Here is a 21,083-nt window from a genome sequence, read left to right on the forward strand (position 1 = left end):
GTGTTTCCTATGCAGATCCTAAGCCCAGTGTCACATGCAAGTAGGAGGAGTAAGAAGGGTTCCTGGCAAATCCGGGTTATGGATTGCATTTAAAAAGGCCCCGTGGGAGTGCAATGGGCCCCTGTCTTGCTGCTTAGCAATAATGGTATGGGTTTAGGTTCTGCTGTGTGTACTGGTGGTTGACTGCCCCCCAGCCCAGAGTGTGCATGGAAAATTGTCTGGCAGCCTCCCTGACAGCAAGCAGTGATAGTGCCCATGAAGGGGACCTTGTTGGGCCCGCCCCTTTCACGGTTATCGCTTCTCGGCCTTTTGGCTAAGATCAAGTGTAGTATCTGTTCTTATCAGTTTAATATCTGATACGTCCCCTATCTGGGGACCATATATTAAATGGATTTTTGAGAACGGGGGCCGATTTCGAAGCTTGCTTCCGTCGCCCTATGCATTGACCCGATATGGCAGTATCTTCGGGTACAGTGCACCACCCCCTTACAGGGTTAAAAAGAAAGATTCCTACTTTCATTGCTACCTGCTTGCTGGCTAGCCAGCTAGCCAGCCCTGTGGGCCTTGCTGCTGCTGCTGCTGCTGCAGCCAAAAAACAAAAGGTGGTGCTGCTGCTGCTTCTGCTTCTGCTTGTGTCTGGCCGCTGTTGGAGCGTCCAGGCACAGGACTTCTGCTGCTGCTGACTAAATGGCCTCCTTAATTGGATCATTTGAGTAGCCAGCACACCTGTGCAGGTAGGGCATGACATGATAGGCAGCTGCCTTGATAGCGGGTGGGTGCTGAATGTTCCTAATTGACAAAATAAGATTAATGCTTATGAAGAAATATAAAATCTCATCCCTTCCCCAATATCGCGCCACACCCCTACCCCTTAATTCCCTGGTTGAACTTGATGGACATATGTCTTTTTTCGACCGTACTAACTATGTAACTATGTAACATAACATGGGGGGGGGGGGGTCTCCTGGCTGTTCACACAGGTGTGTCATTGCTGTACATTGACCATGCATTGCTTCTGTGGTATTGCAAAGGCAAAGACAAATGCTTCCAGCCATCCATTGCACTAATGGATTGGTCATCAGCTGGCTGTCTATGTCCCGCATCAATATAGACCAAAGTACAGAGGGTTAGGCTATGCTATTGTGCACCTACCTGATGCATCAGAAGGTGCGAGGCCCTTGCTAAATTCTGTGCACAGACTTTGAGATCTATGCTTTAGACTGTATCTAAACCTGCTCCAACATGGACTGACATTCTGGCCTACTTTCAGCCGATGCGACTTGTCTGTCGCTGAACAGTCGCTTTTTATGTATTCAGCACCTATGTATAATGTTGTAAAAATGCTCTAGAAGCTAAAGTCGCAGAAATGTCACACATATTTGGCCTGCAACTTTCTGTGCGACAAATTCAGACAGGAAAAATCAGTATAAATCCTTAGAAAATTATCCCCCAGTGTCTCCATCTGCTGGCGGTATTGAATAAGCATTGCTGCACTGATGGGGTATGCATTAGACGAAAAAAAAGAAGAAAAAGAAGAATAATACGCCCAGAAAAGAGGCGAAAAGGAGAAAAACGTAAAAAAACGTGAAAAAAAAGTAAGAGGAAGAGAAGGGAAAAAAAGGTGGAAATGGGTTTAAAAGTGATTTCGGCGGAGAAATATATATATATATATATATATATATATATATATATATATATATATACGCGCACACACACACATATATATAAACGTATTCTCCGTTGAGATATTGCAGCCGCTGCTGTGTCCAGGCCCAGGAGCCTTAGCACTGTGCTGTGATGTCACTCAATACCACTGACATCACTAGGTGTAAACAACATCTCTCCTTTGCTGTGTATGTGACTATGGAGCTGTTTGGTGATGTCGTCTATTATGGCCTTCATAGAAGCAACAGGAGATTGTTGCATCCATCTAGAACCCTCAGAACTACAGTGCTATGATGTCACTCACTTCCACAGGCCTTGCAGAGTGTAAACAACAACAACCCAGCTTTGTTGTGTATGTAACCATAGGGATTTGTGATGTCACCTAGAACCTTCACAGCAGCGACAGCTTTATGAGGAGCATCAGCACTGCTCTGCCTGAGCAGAACCATCACCGCCATAGGTTGTCAAATAACCCGGGTTTAACCCACACAGGTAAGTCCAATGGGGTGCAGGCATGTCCTCTATGCTTACAGCTTCCCGTGGGTGTTGGTTTGATACCGTTTGGGGACAGCCAAGGAGGCATCTGCAGGCAACAAAGGTAGGTGTGTGCTTGTGTGTGTGTTTCCTATGCAGATCCTAAGCCCAGTGTCACATGCAAGTAGGAGGAGTAAGAAGGGTTCCTGGCAAATCCAGGTTATGGATTGCATTTAAAAAGGCCCCGTGGGAGTGCAATGGGCCCCTGTCTTGCTGCTTAGCAATAATGGTATGGGTTTAGGTTCTGCTGTGTGTACTGGTGGTTGACTGCCCCCCAGCCCAGAGTGTGCATGGAAAATTGTCTGGCAGCCTCCCTGACAGCAAGCAGTGATAGTGCCCATGAAGGGGACCTTGTTGGGCCCGCCCCTTTCACGGTTATCGCTTCTCGGCCTTTTGGCTAAGATCAAGTGTAGTATCTGTTCTTATCAGTTTAATATCTGATACGTCCCCTATCTGGGGACCATATATTAAATGGATTTTTGAGAACGGGGGCCGATTTCGAAGCTTGCTTCCGTCGCCCTATGCATTGACCCGATATGGCAGTATCTTCGGGTACAGTGCACCACCCCCTTACAGGGTTAAAAAGAAAGATTCCTACTTTCATTGCTACCTGCTTGCTGGCTAGCCAGCTAGCCAGCCCTGTGGGCCTTGCTGCTGCTGCTGCTGCAGCCAAAAAACAAAAGGTGGTGCTGCTGCTGCTTCTGCTTCTGCTTGTGTCTGGCCGCTGTTGGAGCGTCCAGGCACAGGACTTCTGCTGCTGCTGACTAAATGGCCTCCTTAATTGGATCATTTGAGTAGCCAGCACACCTGTGCAGGTAGGGCATGACATGATAGGCAGCTGCCTTGATAGCGGGTGGGTGCTGAATGTTCCTAATTGACAAAATAAGATTAATGCTTATGAAGAAATATAAAATCTCATCCCTTCCCCAATATCGCGCCACACCCCTACCCCTTAATTCCCTGGTTGAACTTGATGGACATATGTCTTTTTTCGACCGTACTAACTATGTAACTATGTAACATAACATGGGGGGGGGGGGTCTCCTGGCTGTTCACACAGGTGTGTCATTGCTGTACATTGACCATGCATTGCTTCTGTGGTATTGCAAAGGCAAAGACAAATGCTTCCAGCCATCCATTGCACTAATGGATTGGTCATCAGCTGGCTGTCTATGTCCCGCATCAATATAGACCAAAGTACAGAGGGTTAGGCTATGCTATTGTGCACCTACCTGATGCATCAGAAGGTGCGAGGCCCTTGCTAAATTCTGTGCACAGACTTTGAGATCTATGCTTTAGACTGTATCTAAACCTGCTCCAACATGGACTGACATTCTGGCCTACTTTCAGCCGATGCGACTTGTCTGTCGCTGAACAGTCGCTTTTTATGTATTCAGCACCTATGTATAATGTTGTAAAAATGCTCTAGAAGCTAAAGTCGCAGAAATGTCACACATATTTGGCCTGCAACTTTCTGTGCGACAAATTCAGACAGGAAAAATCAGTATAAATCCTTAGAAAATTATCCCCCAGTGTCTCCATCTGCTGGCGGTATTGAATAAGCATTGCTGCACTGATGGGGTATGCATTAGACGAAAAAAAAGAAGAAAAAGAAGAATAATACGCCCAGAAAAGAGGCGAAAAGGAGAAAAACGTAAAAAAACGTGAAAAAAAAGTAAGAGGAAGAGAAGGGAAAAAAAGGTGGAAATGGGTTTAAAAGTGATTTCGGCGGAGAAATATATATATATATATATATATATATATATATATATATATATATATATATATACGCACACACACACATATATATAAACGTATTCTCCGTTGAGATATTGCAGCCGCTGCTGTGTCCAGGCCCAGGAGCCTTAGCACTGTGCTGTGATGTCACTCAATACCACTGACATCACTAGGTGTAAACAACATCTCTCCTTTGCTGTGTATGTGACTATGGAGCTGTTTGGTGATGTCGTCTATTATGGCCTTCATAGAAGCAACAGGAGATTGTTGCATCCATCTAGAACCCTCAGAACTACAGTGCTATGATGTCACTCACTTCCACAGGCCTTGCAGAGTGTAAACAACAACAACCCAGCTTTGTTGTGTATGTAACCATAGGGATTTGTGATGTCACCTAGAACCTTCACAGCAGCGACAGCTTTATGAGGAGCATCAGCACTGCTCTGCCTGAGCAGAACCATCACCGCCATAGGTTGTCAAATAACCCGGGTTTAACCCACACAGGTAAGTCCAATGGGGTGCAGGCATGTCCTCTATGCTTACAGCTTCCCGTGGGTGTTGGTTTGATACCGTTTGGGGACAGCCAAGGAGGCATCTGCAGGCAACAAAGGTAGGTGTGTGCTTGTGTGTGTGTTTCCTATGCAGATCCTAAGCCCAGTGTCACATGCAAGTAGGAGGAGTAAGAAGGGTTCCTGGCAAATCCGGGTTATGGATTGCATTTAAAAAGGCCCCGTGGGAGTGCAATGGGCCCCTGTCTTGCTGCTTAGCAATAATGGTATGGGTTTAGGTTCTGCTGTGTGTACTGGTGGTTGACTGCCCCCCCTGCCCAGAGTGTGCATGGAAAATTGTCTGGCAGCCTCCCTGACAGCAAGCAGTGATAGTGCCCATGAAGGGGACCTTGTTGGGCCCGCCCCTTTCACGGTTATCGCTTCTCGGCCTTTTGGCTAAGATCAAGTGTAGTATCTGTTCTTATCAGTTTAATATCTGATACGTCCCCTATCTGGGGACCATATATTAAATGGATTTTTGAGAACGGGGGCCGATTTCGAAGCTTGCTTCCGTCGCCCTATGCATTGACCCGATATGGCAGTATCTTCGGGTACAGTGCACCACCCCCTTACAGGGTTAAAAAGAAAGATTCCTACTTTCATTGCTACCTGCTTGCTGGCTAGCCAGCTAGCCAGCCCTGTGGGCCTTGCTGCTGCTGCTGCTGCAGCCAAAAAACAAAAGGTGGTGCTGCTGCTGCTTCTGCTTCTGCTTGTGTCTGGCCGCTGTTGGAGCGTCCAGGCACAGGACTTCTGCTGCTGCTGACTAAATGGCCTCCTTAATTGGATCATTTGAGTAGCCAGCACACCTGTGCAGGTAGGGCATGACATGATAGGCAGCTGCCTTGACAGCGGGTGGGTGCTGAATGTTCCTAATTGACAAAATAAGATTAATGCTTATGAAGAAATATAAAATCTCATCCCTTCCCCAATATCGCGCCACACCCCTACCCCTTAATTCCCTGGTTGAACTTGATGGACATATGTCTTTTTTCGACCGTACTAACTATGTAACTATGTAACATAACATGGGGGGGGGGGGTCTCCTGGCTGTTCACACAGGTGTGTCATTGCTGTACATTGACCATGCATTGCTTCTGTGGTATTGCAAAGGCAAAGACAAATGCTTCCAGCCATCCATTGCACTAATGGATTGGTCATCAGCTGGCTGTCTATGTCCCGCATCAATATAGACCAAAGTACAGAGGGTTAGGCTATGCTATTGTGCACCTACCTGATGCATCAGAAGGTGCGAGGCCCTTGCTAAATTCTGTGCACAGACTTTGAGATCTATGCTTTAGACTGTATCTAAACCTGCTCCAACATGGACTGACATTCTGGCCTACTTTCAGCCGATGCGACTTGTCTGTCGCTGAACAGTCGCTTTTTATGTATTCAGCACCTATGTATAATGTTGTAAAAATGCTCTAGAAGCTAAAGTCGCAGAAATGTCACACATATTTGGCCTGCAACTTTCTGTGCGACAAATTCAGACAGGAAAAATCAGTATAAATCCTTAGAAAATTATCCCCCAGTGTCTCCATCTGCTGGCGGTATTGAATAAGCATTGCTGCACTGATGGGGTATGCATTAGACGAAAAAAAAGAAGAAAAAGAAGAATAATACGCCCAGAAAAGAGGCGAAAAGGAGAAAAACGTAAAAAAACTTGAAAAAAAAGTAAGAGGAAGAGAAGGGAAAAAAAGGTGGAAATGGGTTTAAAAGTGATTTCGGCGGAGAAATATATATATATATATATATATATATATATATATATATATATATATATACGCGCACACGCACACATATATATAAACGTATTCTCCGTTGAGATATTGCAGCCGCTGCTGTGTCCAGGCCCAGGAGCCTTAGCACTGTGCTGTGATGTCACTCAATACCACTGACATCACTAGGTGTAAACAACATCTCTCCTTTGCTGTGTATGTGACTATGGAGCTGTTTGGTGATGTCGTCTATTATGGCCTTCATAGAAGCAACAGGAGATTGTTGCATCCATCTAGAACCCTCAGAACTACAGTGCTATGATGTCACTCACTTCCACAGGCCTTGCAGAGTGTAAACAACAACAACCCAGCTTTGTTGTGTATGTAACCATAGGGATTTGTGATGTCACCTAGAACCTTCACAGCAGCGACAGCTTTATGAGGAGCATCAGCACTGCTCTGCCTGAGCAGAACCATCACCGCCATAGGTTGTCAAATAACCCGGGTTTAACCCACACAGGTAAGTCCAATGGGGTGCAGGCATGTCCTCTATGCTTACAGCTTCCCGTGGGTGTTGGTTTGATACCGTTTGGGGACAGCCAAGGAGGCATCTGCAGGCAACAAAGGTAGGTGTGTGCTTGTGTGTGTGTTTCCTATGCAGATCCTAAGCCCAGTGTCACATGCAAGTAGGAGGAGTAAGAAGGGTTCCTGGCAAATCCGGGTTATGGATTGCATTTAAAAAGGCCCCGTGGGAGTGCAATGGGCCCCTGTCTTGCTGCTTAGCAATAATGGTATGGGTTTAGGTTCTGCTGTGTGTACTGGTGGTTGACTGCCCCCCAGCCCAGAGTGTGCATGGAAAATTGTCTGGCAGCCTCCCTGACAGCAAGCAGTGATAGTGCCCATGAAGGGGACCTTGTTGGGCCCGCCCCTTTCACGGTTATCGCTTCTCGGCCTTTTGGCTAAGATCAAGTGTAGTATCTGTTCTTATCAGTTTAATATCTGATACGTCCCCTATCTGGGGACCATATATTAAATGGATTTTTGAGAACGGGGGCCGATTTCGAAGCTTGCTTCCGTCGCCCTATGCATTGACCCGATATGGCAGTATCTTCGGGTACAGTGCACCACCCCCTTACAGGGTTAAAAAGAAAGATTCCTACTTTCATTGCTACCTGCTTGCTGGCTAGCCAGCTAGCCAGCCCTGTGGGCCTTGCTGCTGCTGCTGCTGCAGCCAAAAAACAAAAGGTGGTGCTGCTGCTGCTTCTGCTTCTGCTTGTGTCTGGCCGCTGTTGGAGCGTCCAGGCACAGGACTTCTGCTGCTGCTGACTAAATGGCCTCCTTAATTGGATCATTTGAGTAGCCAGCACACCTGTGCAGGTAGGGCATGACATGATAGGCAGCTGCCTTGACAGCGGGTGGGTGCTGAATGTTCCTAATTGACAAAATAAGATTAATGCTTATGAAGAAATATAAAATCTCATCCCTTCCCCAATATCGCGCCACACCCCTACCCCTTAATTCCCTGGTTGAACTTGATGGACATATGTCTTTTTTCGACCGTACTAACTATGTAACTATGTAACATAACATGGGGGGGGGGGGTCTCCTGGCTGTTCACACAGGTGTGTCATTGCTGTACATTGACCATGCATTGCTTCTGTGGTATTGCAAAGGCAAAGACAAATGCTTCCAGCCATCCATTGCACTAATGGATTGGTCATCAGCTGGCTGTCTATGTCCCGCATCAATATAGACCAAAGTACAGAGGGTTAGGCTATGCTATTGTGCACCTACCTGATGCATCAGAAGGTGCGAGGCCCTTGCTAAATTCTGTGCACAGACTTTGAGATCTATGCTTTAGACTGTATCTAAACCTGCTCCAACATGGACTGACATTCTGGCCTACTTTCAGCCGATGCGACTTGTCTGTCGCTGAACAGTCGCTTTTTATGTATTCAGCACCTATGTATAATGTTGTAAAAATGCTCTAGAAGCTAAAGTCGCAGAAATGTCACACATATTTGGCCTGCAACTTTCTGTGCGACAAATTCAGACAGGAAAAATCAGTATAAATCCTTAGAAAATTATCCCCCAGTGTCTCCATCTGCTGGCGGGTATTGAATAAGCATTGCTGCACTGATGGGGTATGCATTAGACGAAAAAAAAGAAGAAAAAGAAGAATAATACGCCAGAAAAGAGGCGAAAAGGAGAAAAACGTAAAAAAAACGTGAAAAAAAAGTAAGAGGAAGAGAAGGGAAAAAAAGGTGGAAATGGGTTTAAAAGTGATTTCGGCGGAGAAATATATATATATATATATATATATATATATATATATACGCGCACACACACACATATATATAAACGTATCTCCGTTGAGATATTGCAGCCGCTGCTGTGTCCAGGCCCAGGAGCCTTAGCACTGTGCTGTGATGTCACTCAATACCACTGACATCACTAGGTGTAAACAACATCTCTCCTTTGCTGTGTATGTGACTATGGAGCTGTTTGGTGATGTCGTCTATTATGGCCTTCATAGAAGCAACAGGAGATTGTTGCATCCATCTAGAACCCTCAGAACTACAGTGCTATGATGTCACTCACTTCCACAGGCCTTGCAGAGTGTAAACAACAACAACCCAGCTTTGTTGTGTATGTAACCATAGGGATTTGTGATGTCACCTAGAACCTTCACAGCAGCGACAGCTTTATGAGGAGCATCAGCACTGCTCTGCCTGAGCAGAACCATCACCGCCATAGGTTGTCAAATAACCCGGGTTTAACCCACACAGGTAAGTCCAATGGGGTGCAGGCATGTCCTCTATGCTTACAGCTTCCCGTGGGTGTTGGTTTGATACCGTTTGGGGACAGCCAAGGAGGCATCTGCAGGCAACAAAGGTAGGTGTGTGCTTGTGTGTGTGTTTCCTATGCAGATCCTAAGCCCAGTGTCACATGCAAGTAGGAGGAGTAAGAAGGGTTCCTGGCAAATCCGGGTTATGGATTGCATTTAAAAAGGCCCCGTGGGAGTGCAATGGGCCCCTGTCTTGCTGCTTAGCAATAATGGTATGGGTTTAGGTTCTGCTGTGTGTACTGGTGGTTGACTGCCCCCCAGCCCAGAGTGTGCATGGAAAATTGTCTGGCAGCCTCCCTGACAGCAAGCAGTGATAGTGCCCATGAAGGGGACCTTGTTGGGCCCGCCCCTTTCACGGTTATCGCTTCTCGGCCTTTTGGCTAAGATCAAGTGTAGTATCTGTTCTTATCAGTTTAATATCTGATACGTCCCCTATCTGGGGACCATATATTAAATGGATTTTTGAGAACGGGGGCCGATTTCGAAGCTTGCTTCCGTCGCCCTATGCATTGACCCGATATGGCAGTATCTTCGGGTACAGTGCACCACCCCCTTACAGGGTTAAAAAGAAAGATTCCTACTTTCATTGCTACCTGCTTGCTGGCTAGCCAGCTAGCCAGCCCTGTGGGCCTTGCTGCTGCTGCTGCTGCAGCCAAAAAACAAAAGGTGGTGCTGCTGCTGCTTCTGCTTCTGCTTGTGTCTGGCCGCTGTTGGAGCGTCCAGGCACAGGACTTCTGCTGCTGCTGACTAAATGGCCTCCTTAATTGGATCATTTGAGTAGCCAGCACACCTGTGCAGGTAGGGCATGACATGATAGGCAGCTGCCTTGATAGCGGGTGGGTGCTGAATGTTCCTAATTGACAAAATAAGATTAATGCTTATGAAGAAATATAAAATCTCATCCCTTCCCCAATATCGCGCCACACCCCTACCCCTTAATTCCCTGGTTGAACTTGATGGACATATGTCTTTTTTCGACCGTACTAACTATGTAACTATGTAACATAACATGGGGGGGGGGGGTCTCCTGGCTGTTCACACAGGTGTGTCATTGCTGTACATTGACCATGCATTGCTTCTGTGGTATTGCAAAGGCAAAGACAAATGCTTCCAGCCATCCATTGCACTAATGGATTGGTCATCAGCTGGCTGTCTATGTCCCGCATCAATATAGACCAAAGTACAGAGGGTTAGGCTATGCTATTGTGCACCTACCTGATGCATCAGAAGGTGCGAGGCCCTTGCTAAATTCTGTGCACAGACTTTGAGATCTATGCTTTAGACTGTATCTAAACCTGCTCCAACATGGACTGACATTCTGGCCTACTTTCAGCCGATGCGACTTGTCTGTCGCTGAACAGTCGCTTTTTATGTATTCAGCACCTATGTATAATGTTGTAAAAATGCTCTAGAAGCTAAAGTCGCAGAAATGTCACACATATTTGGCCTGCAACTTTCTGTGCGACAAATTCAGACAGGAAAAATCAGTATAAATCCTTAGAAAATTATCCCCCAGTGTCTCCATCTGCTGGCGGTATTGAATAAGCATTGCTGCACTGATGGGGTATGCATTAGACGAAAAAAAAGAAGAAAAAGAAGAATAATACGCCCAGAAAAGAGGCGAAAAGGAGAAAAACGTAAAAAAACGTGAAAAAAAAGTAAGAGGAAGAGAAGGGAAAAAAAGGTGGAAATGGGTTTAAAAGTGATTTCGGCGGAGAAATATATATATATATATATATATATATATATATATATATATATATACGCGCACACACACACATATATATAAACGTATTCTCCGTTGAGATATTGCAGCCGCTGCTGTGTCCAGGCCCAGGAGCCTTAGCACTGTGCTGTGATGTCACTCAATACCACTGACATCACTAGGTGTAAACAACATCTCTCCTTTGCTGTGTATGTGACTATGGAGCTGTTTGGTGATGTCGTCTATTATGGCCTTCATAGAAGCAACAGGAGATTGTTGCATCCATCTAGAACCCTCAGAACTACAGTGCTATGATGTCACTCACTTCCACAGGCCTTGCAGAGTGTAAACAACAACAACCCAGCTTTGTTGTGTATGTAACCATAGGGATTTGTGATGTCACCTAGAACCTTCACAGCAGCGACAGCTTTATGAGGAGCATCAGCACTGCTCTGCCTGAGCAGAACCATCACCGCCATAGGTTGTCAAATAACCCGGGTTTAACCCACACAGGTAAGTCCAATGGGGTGCAGGCATGTCCTCTATGCTTACAGCTTCCCGTGGGTGTTGGTTTGATACCGTTTGGGGACAGCCAAGGAGGCATCTGCAGGCAACAAAGGTAGGTGTGTGCTTGTGTGTGTGTTTCCTATGCAGATCCTAAGCCCAGTGTCACATGCAAGTAGGAGGAGTAAGAAGGGTTCCTGGCAAATCCGGGTTATGGATTGCATTTAAAAAGGCCCCGTGGGAGTGCAATGGGCCCCTGTCTTGCTGCTTAGCAATAATGGTATGGGTTTAGGTTCTGCTGTGTGTACTGGTGGTTGACTGCCCCCCAGCCCAGAGTGTGCATGGAAAATTGTCTGGCAGCCTCCCTGACAGCAAGCAGTGATAGTGCCCATGAAGGGGACCTTGTTGGGCCCGCCCCTTTCACGGTTATCGCTTCTCGGCCTTTTGGCTAAGATCAAGTGTAGTATCTGTTCTTATCAGTTTAATATCTGATACGTCCCCTATCTGGGGACCATATATTAAATGGATTTTTGAGAACGGGGGCCGATTTCGAAGCTTGCTTCCGTCGCCCTATGCATTGACCCGATATGGCAGTATCTTCGGGTACAGTGCACCACCCCCTTACAGGGTTAAAAAGAAAGATTCCTACTTTCATTGCTACCTGCTTGCTGGCTAGCCAGCTAGCCAGCCCTGTGGGCCTTGCTGCTGCTGCTGCTGCAGCCAAAAAACAAAAGGTGGTGCTGCTGCTGCTTCTGCTTCTGCTTGTGTCTGGCCGCTGTTGGAGCGTCCAGGCACAGGACTTCTGCTGCTGCTGACTAAATGGCCTCCTTAATTGGATCATTTGAGTAGCCAGCACACCTGTGCAGGTAGGGCATGACATGATAGGCAGCTGCCTTGATAGCGGGTGGGTGCTGAATGTTCCTAATTGACAAAATAAGATTAATGCTTATGAAGAAATATAAAATCTCATCCCTTCCCCAATATCGCGCCACACCCCTACCCCTTAATTCCCTGGTTGAACTTGATGGACATATGTCTTTTTTCGACCGTACTAACTATGTAACTATGTAACATAACATGGGGGGGGGGGGGGTCTCCTGGCTGTTCACACAGGTGTGTCATTGCTGTACATTGACCATGCATTGCTTCTGTGGTATTGCAAAGGCAAAGACAAATGCTTCCAGCCATCCATTGCACTAATGGATTGGTCATCAGCTGGCTGTCTATGTCCCGCATCAATATAGACCAAAGTACAGAGGGTTAGGCTATGCTATTGTGCACCTACCTGATGCATCAGAAGGTGCGAGGCCCTTGCTAAATTCTGTGCACAGACTTTGAGATCTATGCTTTAGACTGTATCTAAACCTGCTCCAACATGGACTGACATTCTGGCCTACTTTCAGCCGATGCGACTTGTCTGTCGCTGAACAGTCGCTTTTTATGTATTCAGCACCTATGTATAATGTTGTAAAAATGCTCTAGAAGCTAAAGTCGCAGAAATGTCACACATATTTGGCCTGCAACTTTCTGTGCGACAAATTCAGACAGGAAAAATCAGTATAAATCCTTAGAAAATTATCCCCCAGTGTCTCCATCTGCTGGCGGTATTGAATAAGCATTGCTGCACTGATGGGGTATGCATTAGACGAAAAAAAAGAAGAAAAAGAAGAATAATACGCCCAGAAAAGAGGCGAAAAGGAGAAAAACGTAAAAAAACGTGAAAAAAAAGTAAGAGGAAGAGAAGGGAAAAAAAGGTGGAAATGGGTTTAAAAGTGATTTCGGCGGAGAAATATATATATATATATATATATATATATATATATATATACGCGCACACACACACATATATATAAACGTATTCTCCGTTGAGATATTGCAGCCGCTGCTGTGTCCAGGCCCAGGAGCCTTAGCACTGTGCTGTGATGTCACTCAATACCACTGACATCACTAGGTGTAAACAACATCTCTCCTTTGCTGTGTATGTGACTATGGAGCTGTTTGGTGATGTCGTCTATTATGGCCTTCATAGAAGCAACAGGAGATTGTTGCATCCATCTAGAACCCTCAGAACTACAGTGCTATGATGTCACTCACTTCCACAGGCCTTGCAGAGTGTAAACAACAACAACCCAGCTTTGTTGTGTATGTAACCATAGGGATTTGTGATGTCACCTAGAACCTTCACAGCAGCGACAGCTTTATGAGGAGCATCAGCACTGCTCTGCCTGAGCAGAACCATCACCGCCATAGGTTGTCAAATAACCCGGGTTTAACCCACACAGGTAAGTCCAATGGGGTGCAGGCATGTCCTCTATGCTTACAGCTTCCCGTGGGTGTTGGTTTGATACCGTTTGGGGACAGCCAAGGAGGCATCTGCAGGCAACAAAGGTAGGTGTGTGCTTGTGTGTGTGTTTCCTATGCAGATCCTAAGCCCAGTGTCACATGCAAGTAGGAGGAGTAAGAAGGGTTCCTGGCAAATCCGGGTTATGGATTGCATTTAAAAAGGCCCCGTGGGAGTGCAATGGGCCCCTGTCTTGCTGCTTAGCAATAATGGTATGGGTTTAGGTTCTGCTGTGTGTACTGGTGGTTGACTGCCCCCCAGCCCAGAGTGTGCATGGAAAATTGTCTGGCAGCCTCCCTGACAGCAAGCAGTGATAGTGCCCATGAAGGGGACCTTGTTGGGCCCGCCCCTTTCACGGTTATCGCTTCTCGGCCTTTTGGCTAAGATCAAGTGTAGTATCTGTTCTTATCAGTTTAATATCTGATACGTCCCCTATCTGGGGACCATATATTAAATGGATTTTTGAGAACGGGGGCCGATTTCGAAGCTTGCTTCCGTCGCCCTATGCATTGACCCGATATGGCAGTATCTTCGGGTACAGTGCACCACCCCCTTACAGGGTTAAAAAGAAAGATTCCTACTTTCATTGCTACCTGCTTGCTGGCTAGCCAGCTAGCCAGCCCTGTGGGCCTTGCTGCTGCTGCTGCTGCAGCCAAAAAACAAAAGGTGGTGCTGCTGCTGCTTCTGCTTCTGCTTGTGTCTGGCCGCTGTTGGAGCGTCCAGGCACAGGACTTCTGCTGCTGCTGACTAAATGGCCTCCTTAATTGGATCATTTGAGTAGCCAGCACACCTGTGCAGGTAGGGCATGACATGATAGGCAGCTGCCTTGATAGCGGGTGGGTGCTGAATGTTCCTAATTGACAAAATAAGATTAATGCTTATGAAGAAATATAAAATCTCATCCCTTCCCCAATATCGCGCCACACCCCTACCCCTTAATTCCCTGGTTGAACTTGATGGACATATGTCTTTTTTCGACCGTACTAACTATGTAACTATGTAACATAACATGGGGGGGGGGGGGTCTCCTGGCTGTTCACACAGGTGTGTCATTGCTGTACATTGACCATGCATTGCTTCTGTGGTATTGCAAAGGCAAAGACAAATGCTTCCAGCCATCCATTGCACTAATGGATTGGTCATCAGCTGGCTGTCTATGTCCCGCATCAATATAGACCAAAGTACAGAGGGTTAGGCTATGCTATTGTGCACCTACCTGATGCATCAGAAGGTGCGAGGCCCTTGCTAAATTCTGTGCACAGACTTTGAGATCTATGCTTTAGACTGTATCTAAACCTGCTCCAACATGGACTGACATTCTGGCCTACTTTCAGCCGATGCGACTTGTCTGTCGGTGAACAGTCGCTTTTTATGTATTCAGCACCTATGTATAATGTTGTAAAAATGCTCTAGAAGCTAAAGTCGCAGAAATGTCACACATATTTGGCCTGCAACTTTCTGTGCGACAAATTCAGACAGGAAAAATCAGTATAAATCCTTAGAAAATTATCCCCCAGTGTCTCCATCTGCTGGCGGTATTGAATAAGCATTGCTGCACTGATGGGGTATGCATTAGACGAAAAAAAAGAAGAAAAAGAAGAATAATACGCCCAGAAAAGAGGCGAAAAGGAGAAAAACGTAAAAAAACGTGAAAAAAAAGTAAGAGGAAGAGAAGGGAAAAAAAGGTGGAAATGGGTTTAAAAGTGATTTCGGCGGAGAATATATATATATATATATATATATATATATATATATATATATATATATATACGCGCACACACACACATATATATAAACGTATTCTCCGTTGAGATATTGCAGCCGCTGCTGTGTCCAGGCCCAGGAGCCTTAGCACTGTGCTGTGATGTCACTCAATACCACTGACATCACTAGGTGTAAACAACATCTCTCCTTTGCTGTGTATGTGACTATGGAGCTGTTTGGTGATGTCGTCTATTATGGCCTTCATAGAAGCAACAGGAGATTGTTGCATCCATCTAGAACCCTCAGAACTACAGTGCTATGATGTCACTCACTTCCACAGGCCTTGCAGAGTGTAAACAACAACAACCCAGCTTTGTTGTGTATGTAACCATAGGGATTTGTGATGTCACCTAGAACCTTCACAGCAGCGACAGCTTTATGAGGAGCATCAGCACTGCTCTGCCTGAGCAGAACCATCACCGCCATAGGTTGTCAAATAACCCGGGTTTAACCCACACAGGTAAGTCCAATGGGGTGCAGGCATGTCCTCTATGCTTACAGCTTCCCGTGGGTGTTGGTTTGATACCGTTTGGGGACAGCCAAGGAGGCATCTGCAGGCAACAAAGGTAGGTGTGTGCTTGTGTGTGTGTTTCCTATGCAGATCCTAAGCCCAGTGTCACATGCAAGTAGGAGGAGTAAGAAGGGTTCCTGGCAAATCCGGGTTATGGATTGCATTTAAAAAGGCCCCGTGGGAGTGCAATGGGCCCCTGTCTTGCTGCTTAGCAATAATGGTATGGGTTTAGGTTCTGCTGTGTGTACTGGTGGTTGACTGCCCCCCAGCCCAGAGTGTGCATGGAAAATTGTCTGGCAGCCTCCCTGACAGCAAGCAGTGATAGTGCCCATGAAGGGGACCTTGTTGGGCCCGCCCCTTTCACGGTTATCGCTTCTCGGCCTTTTGGCTAAGATCAAGTGTAGTATCTGTTCTTATCAGTTTAATATCTGATACGTCCCCTATCTGGGGACCATATATTAAATGGATTTTTGAGAACGGGGGCCGATTTCGAAGCTTGCTTCCGTCGCCCTATGCATTGACCCGATATGGCAGTATCTTCGGGTACAGTGCACCACCCCCTTACAGGGTTAAAAAGAAAGATTCCTACTTTCATTGCTACCTGCTTGCTGGCTAGCCAGCTAGCCAGCCCTGTGGGCCTTGCTGCTGCTGCTGCTGCAGCCAAAAAACAAAAGGTGGTGCTGCTGCTGCTTCTGCTTCTGCTTGTGTCTGGCCGCTGTTGGAGCGTCCAGGCACAGGACTTCTGCTGCTGCTGACTAAATGGCCTCCTTAATTGGATCATTTGAGTAGCCAGCACACCTGTGCAGGTAGGGCATGACATGATAGGCAGCTGCCTTGATAGCGGGTGGGTGCTGAATGTTCCTAATTGACAAAATAAGATTAATGCTTATGAAGAAATATAAAATCTCATCCCTTCCCCAATATCGCGCCACACCCCTACCCCTTAATTCCCTGGTTGAACTTGATGGACATATGTCTTTTTTCGACCGTACTAACTATGTAACTATGTAACATAACATGGGGGGGGGGGGGTCTCCTGGCTGTTCACACAGGTGTGTCATTGCTGTACATTGACCATGCATTGCTTCTGTGGTATTGCAAAGGCAAAGACAAATGCTTCCAGCCATCCATTGCACTAATGGATTGGTCATCAGCTGGCTGTCTATGTCCCGCATCAATATAGACCAAAGTACAGAGGGTTAGGCTATGCTATTGTGCACCTACCTGATGCATCAGAAGGTGCGAGGCCCTTGCTAAATTCTGTGCACAGACTTTGAGATCTATGCTTTAGACTGTATCTAAACCTGCTCCAACATGGACTGACATTCTGGCCTACTTTCAGCCGATGCGACTTGTCTGTCGCTGAACAGTCGCTTTTTATGTATTCAGCACCTATGTATAATGTTGTAAAAATGCTCTAGAAGCTAAAGTCGCAGAAATGTCACACATATTTGGCCTGCAACTTTCTGTGCGACAAATTCAGACAGGAAAAATCAGTATAAATCCTTAGAAAATTATCCCCCAGTGTCTCCATCTGCTGGCGGTATTGAATAAGCATTGCTGCACTGATGGGGTATGCATTAGACGAAAAAAAAGAAGAAAAAGAAGAATAATACGCCCAGAAAAGAGGCGAAAAGGAGAAAAACGTAAAAAAACGTGAAAAAAAAGTAAGAGGAAGAGAAGGGAAAAAAAGGTGGAAATGGGTTTAAAAGTGATTTCGGCGGAGAATATATATATATATATATATATATATATATATATATATATATATATATATATATATACGCGCACACACACACATATATATAAACGTATTCTCCGTTGAGATATTGCAGCCGCTGCTGTGTCCAGGCCCAGGAGCCTTAGCACTGTGCTGTGATGTCACTCAATACCACTGACATCACTAGGTGTAAACAACATCTCTCCTTTGCTGTGTATGTGACTATGGAGCTGTTTGGTGATGTCGTCTATTATGGCCTTCATAGAAGCAACAGGAGATTGTTGCATCCATCTAGAACCCTCAGAACTACAGTGCTATGATGTCACTCACTTCCACAGGCCTTGCAGAGTGTAAACAACAACAACCCAGCTTTGTTGTGTATGTAACCATAGGGATTTGTGATGTCACCTAGAACCTTCACAGCAGCGACAGCTTTATGAGGAGCATCAGCACTGCTCTGCCTGAGCAGAACCATCACCGCCATAGGTTGTCAAATAACCCGGGTTTAACCCACACAGGTAAGTCCAATGGGGTGCAGGCATGTCCTCTATGCTTACAGCTTCCCGTGGGTGTTGGTTTGATACCGTTTGGGGACAGCCAAGGAGGCATCTGCAGGCAACAAAGGTAGGTGTGTGCTTGTGTGTGTGTTTCCTATGCAGATCCTAAGCCCAGTGTCACATGCAAGTAGGAGGAGTAAGAAGGGTTCCTGGCAAATCCGGGTTATGGATTGCATTTAAAAAGGCCCCGTGGGAGTGCAATGGGCCCCTGTCTTGCTGCTTAGCAATAATGGTATGGGTTTAGGTTCTGCTGTGTGTACTGGTGGTTGACTGCCCCCCAGCCCAGAGTGTGCATGGAAAATTGTCTGGCAGCCTCCCTGACAGCAAGCAGTGATAGTGCCCATGAAGGGGACCTTGTTGGGCCCGCCCCTTTCACGGTTATCGCTTCTCGGCCTTTTGGCTAAGATCAAGTGTAGTATCTGTTCTTATCAGTTTAATATCTGATACGTCCCCTATCTGGGGACCATATATTAAATGGATTTTTGAGAACGGGGGCCGATTTCGAAGCTTGCTTCCGTCGCCCTATGCATTGACCCGATATGGCAGTATCTTCGGGTACAGTGCACCACCCCCTTACAGGGTTAAAAAGAAAGATTCCTACTTTCATTGCTACCTGCTTGCTGGCTAGCCAGCTAGCCAGCCCTGTGGGCCTTGCTGCTGCTGCTGCTGCAGCCAAAAAACAAAAGGTGGTGCTGCTGCTGCTTCTGCTTCTGCTTGTGTCTGGCCGCTGTTGGAGCGTCCAGGCACAGGACTTCTGCTGCTGCTGACTAAATGGCCTCCTTAATTGGATCATTTGAGTAGCCAGCACACCTGTGCAGGTAGGGCATGACATGATAGGCAGCTGCCTTGATAGCGGGTGGGTGCTGAATGTTCCTAATTGACAAAATAAGATTAATGCTTATGAAGAAATATAAAATCTCATCCCTTCCCCAATATCGCGCCACACCCCTACCCCTTAATTCCCTGGTTGAACTTGATGGACATATGTCTTTTTTCGACCGTACTAACTATGTAACTATGTAACATAACATGGGGGGGGGGGGGGTCTCCTGGCTGTTCACACAGGTGTGTCATTATTGCTGTACATTGACCATGCATTGCTTCTGTGGTATTGCAAAGGCAAAGACAAATGCTTCCAGCCATCCATTGCACTAATGGATTGGTCATCAGCTGGCTGTCTATGTCCCGCATCAATATAGACCAAAGTACAGAGGGTTAGGCTATGCTATTGTGCACCTACCTGATGCATCAGAAGGTGCGAGGCCCTTGCTAAATTCTGTGCACAGACTTTGAGATCTATGCTTTAGACTGTATCTAAACCTGCTCCAACATGGACTGACATTCTGGCCTACTTTCAGCCGATGCGACTTGTCTGTCGCTGAACAGTCGCTTTTTATGTATTCAGCACCTATGTATAATGTTGTAAAAATGCTCTAGAAGCTAAAGTCGCAGAAATGTCACACATATTTGGCCTGCAACTTTCTGTGCGACAAATTCAGACAGGAAAAATCAGTATAAATCCTTAGAAAATTATCCCCCAGTGTCTCCATCTGCTGGCGGTATTGAATAAGCATTGCTGCACTGATGGGGTATGCATTAGACGAAAAAAAAGAAGAAAAAGAAGAATAATACGCCCAGAAAAGAGGCGAAAAGGAGAAAAACGTAAAAAAACGTGAAAAAAAAGTAAGAGGAAGAGAAGGGAAAAAAAGGTGGAAATGGGTTTAAAAGTGATTTCGGCGGAGAAATATATATATATATATATATATATATATATATATATATATACGCGCACACACACACATATATATAAACGTATTCTCCGTTGAGATATTGCAGCCGCTGCTGTGTCCAGGCCCAGGAGCCTTAGCACTGTGCTGTGATGTCACTCAATACCACTGACATCACTAGGTGTAAACAACATCTCTCCTTTGCTGTGTATGTGACTATGGAGCTGTTTGGTGATGTCGTCTATTATGGCCTTCATAGAAGCAACAGGAGATTGTTGCATCCATCTAGAACCCTCAGAACTACAGTGCTATGATGTCACTCACTTCCACAGGCCTTGCAGAGTGTAAACAACAACAACCCAGCTTTGTTGTGTATGTAACCATAGGGATTTGTGATGTCACCTAGAACCTTCACAGCAGCGACAGCTTTATGAGGAGCATCAGCACTGCTCTGCCTGAGCAGAACCATCACCGCCATAGGTTGTCAAATAACCCGGGTTTAACCCACACAGGTAAGTCCAATGGGGTGCAGGCATGTCCTCTATGCTTACAGCTTCCCGTGGGTGTTGGTTTGATACCGTTTGGGGACAGCCAAGGAGGCATCTGCAGGCAACAAAGGTAGGTGTGTGCTTGTGTGTGTGTTTCCTATGCAGATCCTAAGCCCAGTGTCACATGCAAGTAGGAGGAGTAAGAAGGGTTCCTGGCAAATCCGGGTTATGGATTGCATTTAAAAAGGCCCCGTGGGAGTGCAATGGGCCCCTGTCTTGCTGCTTAGCAATAATGGTATGGGTTTAGGTTCTGCTGTGTGTACTGGTGGTTGACTGCCCCCCAGCCCAGAGTGTGCATGGAAAATTGTCTGGCAGCCTCCCTGACAGCAAGCAGTGATAGTGCCCATGAAGGGGACCTTGTTGGGCCCGCCCCTTTCACGGTTATCGCTTCTCGGCCTTTTGGCTAAGATCAAGTGTAGTATCTGTTCTTATCAGTTTAATATCTGATACGTCCCCTATCTGGGGACCATATATTAAATGGATTTTTGAGAACGGGGGCCGATTTCGAAGCTTGCTTCCGTCGCCCTATGCATTGACCCGATATGGCAGTATCTTCGGGTACAGTGCACCACCCCCTTACAGGGTTAAAAAGAAAGATTCCTACTTTCATTGCTACCTGCTTGCTGGCTAGCCAGCTAGCCAGCCCTGTGGGCCTT

At 46.2% G+C, this 21,083-nt stretch overlaps 10 non-coding genes across 10 annotated transcripts; all 10 read left to right on the plus strand.

Annotated features, from left to right (window-relative positions):
* Positions 1-293: 293 nt before the first annotated feature.
* On the plus strand, positions 294-484 carry LOC130340313 (U2 spliceosomal RNA). Its single transcript, XR_008880461.1, has one exon. It is a non-coding gene; the product is annotated as a U2 spliceosomal RNA (small nuclear RNA).
* A 2,092-nt stretch (positions 485-2,576) lies between these two features.
* On the plus strand, positions 2,577-2,767 carry LOC130340325 (U2 spliceosomal RNA). Its single transcript, XR_008880471.1, has one exon. It is a non-coding gene; the product is annotated as a U2 spliceosomal RNA (small nuclear RNA).
* A 2,093-nt stretch (positions 2,768-4,860) lies between these two features.
* LOC130340330 (U2 spliceosomal RNA) lies at positions 4,861-5,051 on the plus strand. Its single transcript, XR_008880472.1, has one exon. It is a non-coding gene; the product is annotated as a U2 spliceosomal RNA (small nuclear RNA).
* Positions 5,052-7,141: 2,090 nt separating this feature from the next.
* On the plus strand, positions 7,142-7,332 carry LOC130340331 (U2 spliceosomal RNA). The gene has a single exon (XR_008880473.1). It is a non-coding gene; the product is annotated as a U2 spliceosomal RNA (small nuclear RNA).
* A 2,078-nt stretch (positions 7,333-9,410) lies between these two features.
* Positions 9,411-9,601, plus strand: LOC130340333 (U2 spliceosomal RNA). The gene has a single exon (XR_008880474.1). It is a non-coding gene; the product is annotated as a U2 spliceosomal RNA (small nuclear RNA).
* A 2,086-nt stretch (positions 9,602-11,687) lies between these two features.
* LOC130340334 (U2 spliceosomal RNA) lies at positions 11,688-11,878 on the plus strand. The gene has a single exon (XR_008880475.1). It is a non-coding gene; the product is annotated as a U2 spliceosomal RNA (small nuclear RNA).
* A 2,082-nt stretch (positions 11,879-13,960) lies between these two features.
* LOC130340335 (U2 spliceosomal RNA) lies at positions 13,961-14,151 on the plus strand. The gene has a single exon (XR_008880476.1). It is a non-coding gene; the product is annotated as a U2 spliceosomal RNA (small nuclear RNA).
* Positions 14,152-16,243: 2,092 nt separating this feature from the next.
* On the plus strand, positions 16,244-16,434 carry LOC130340336 (U2 spliceosomal RNA). The gene has a single exon (XR_008880477.1). It is a non-coding gene; the product is annotated as a U2 spliceosomal RNA (small nuclear RNA).
* A 2,098-nt stretch (positions 16,435-18,532) lies between these two features.
* On the plus strand, positions 18,533-18,723 carry LOC130340338 (U2 spliceosomal RNA). The gene has a single exon (XR_008880479.1). It is a non-coding gene; the product is annotated as a U2 spliceosomal RNA (small nuclear RNA).
* A 2,087-nt stretch (positions 18,724-20,810) lies between these two features.
* On the plus strand, positions 20,811-21,001 carry LOC130340339 (U2 spliceosomal RNA). The gene has a single exon (XR_008880480.1). It is a non-coding gene; the product is annotated as a U2 spliceosomal RNA (small nuclear RNA).
* Positions 21,002-21,083: the final 82 nt, after the last annotated feature.

The sequence above is a fragment of the Hyla sarda genome, unplaced genomic scaffold, assembly GCF_029499605.1.
Source record: "Hyla sarda isolate aHylSar1 unplaced genomic scaffold, aHylSar1.hap1 scaffold_588, whole genome shotgun sequence".
NCBI lineage: Eukaryota > Metazoa > Chordata > Amphibia > Anura > Hylidae > Hyla > Hyla sarda.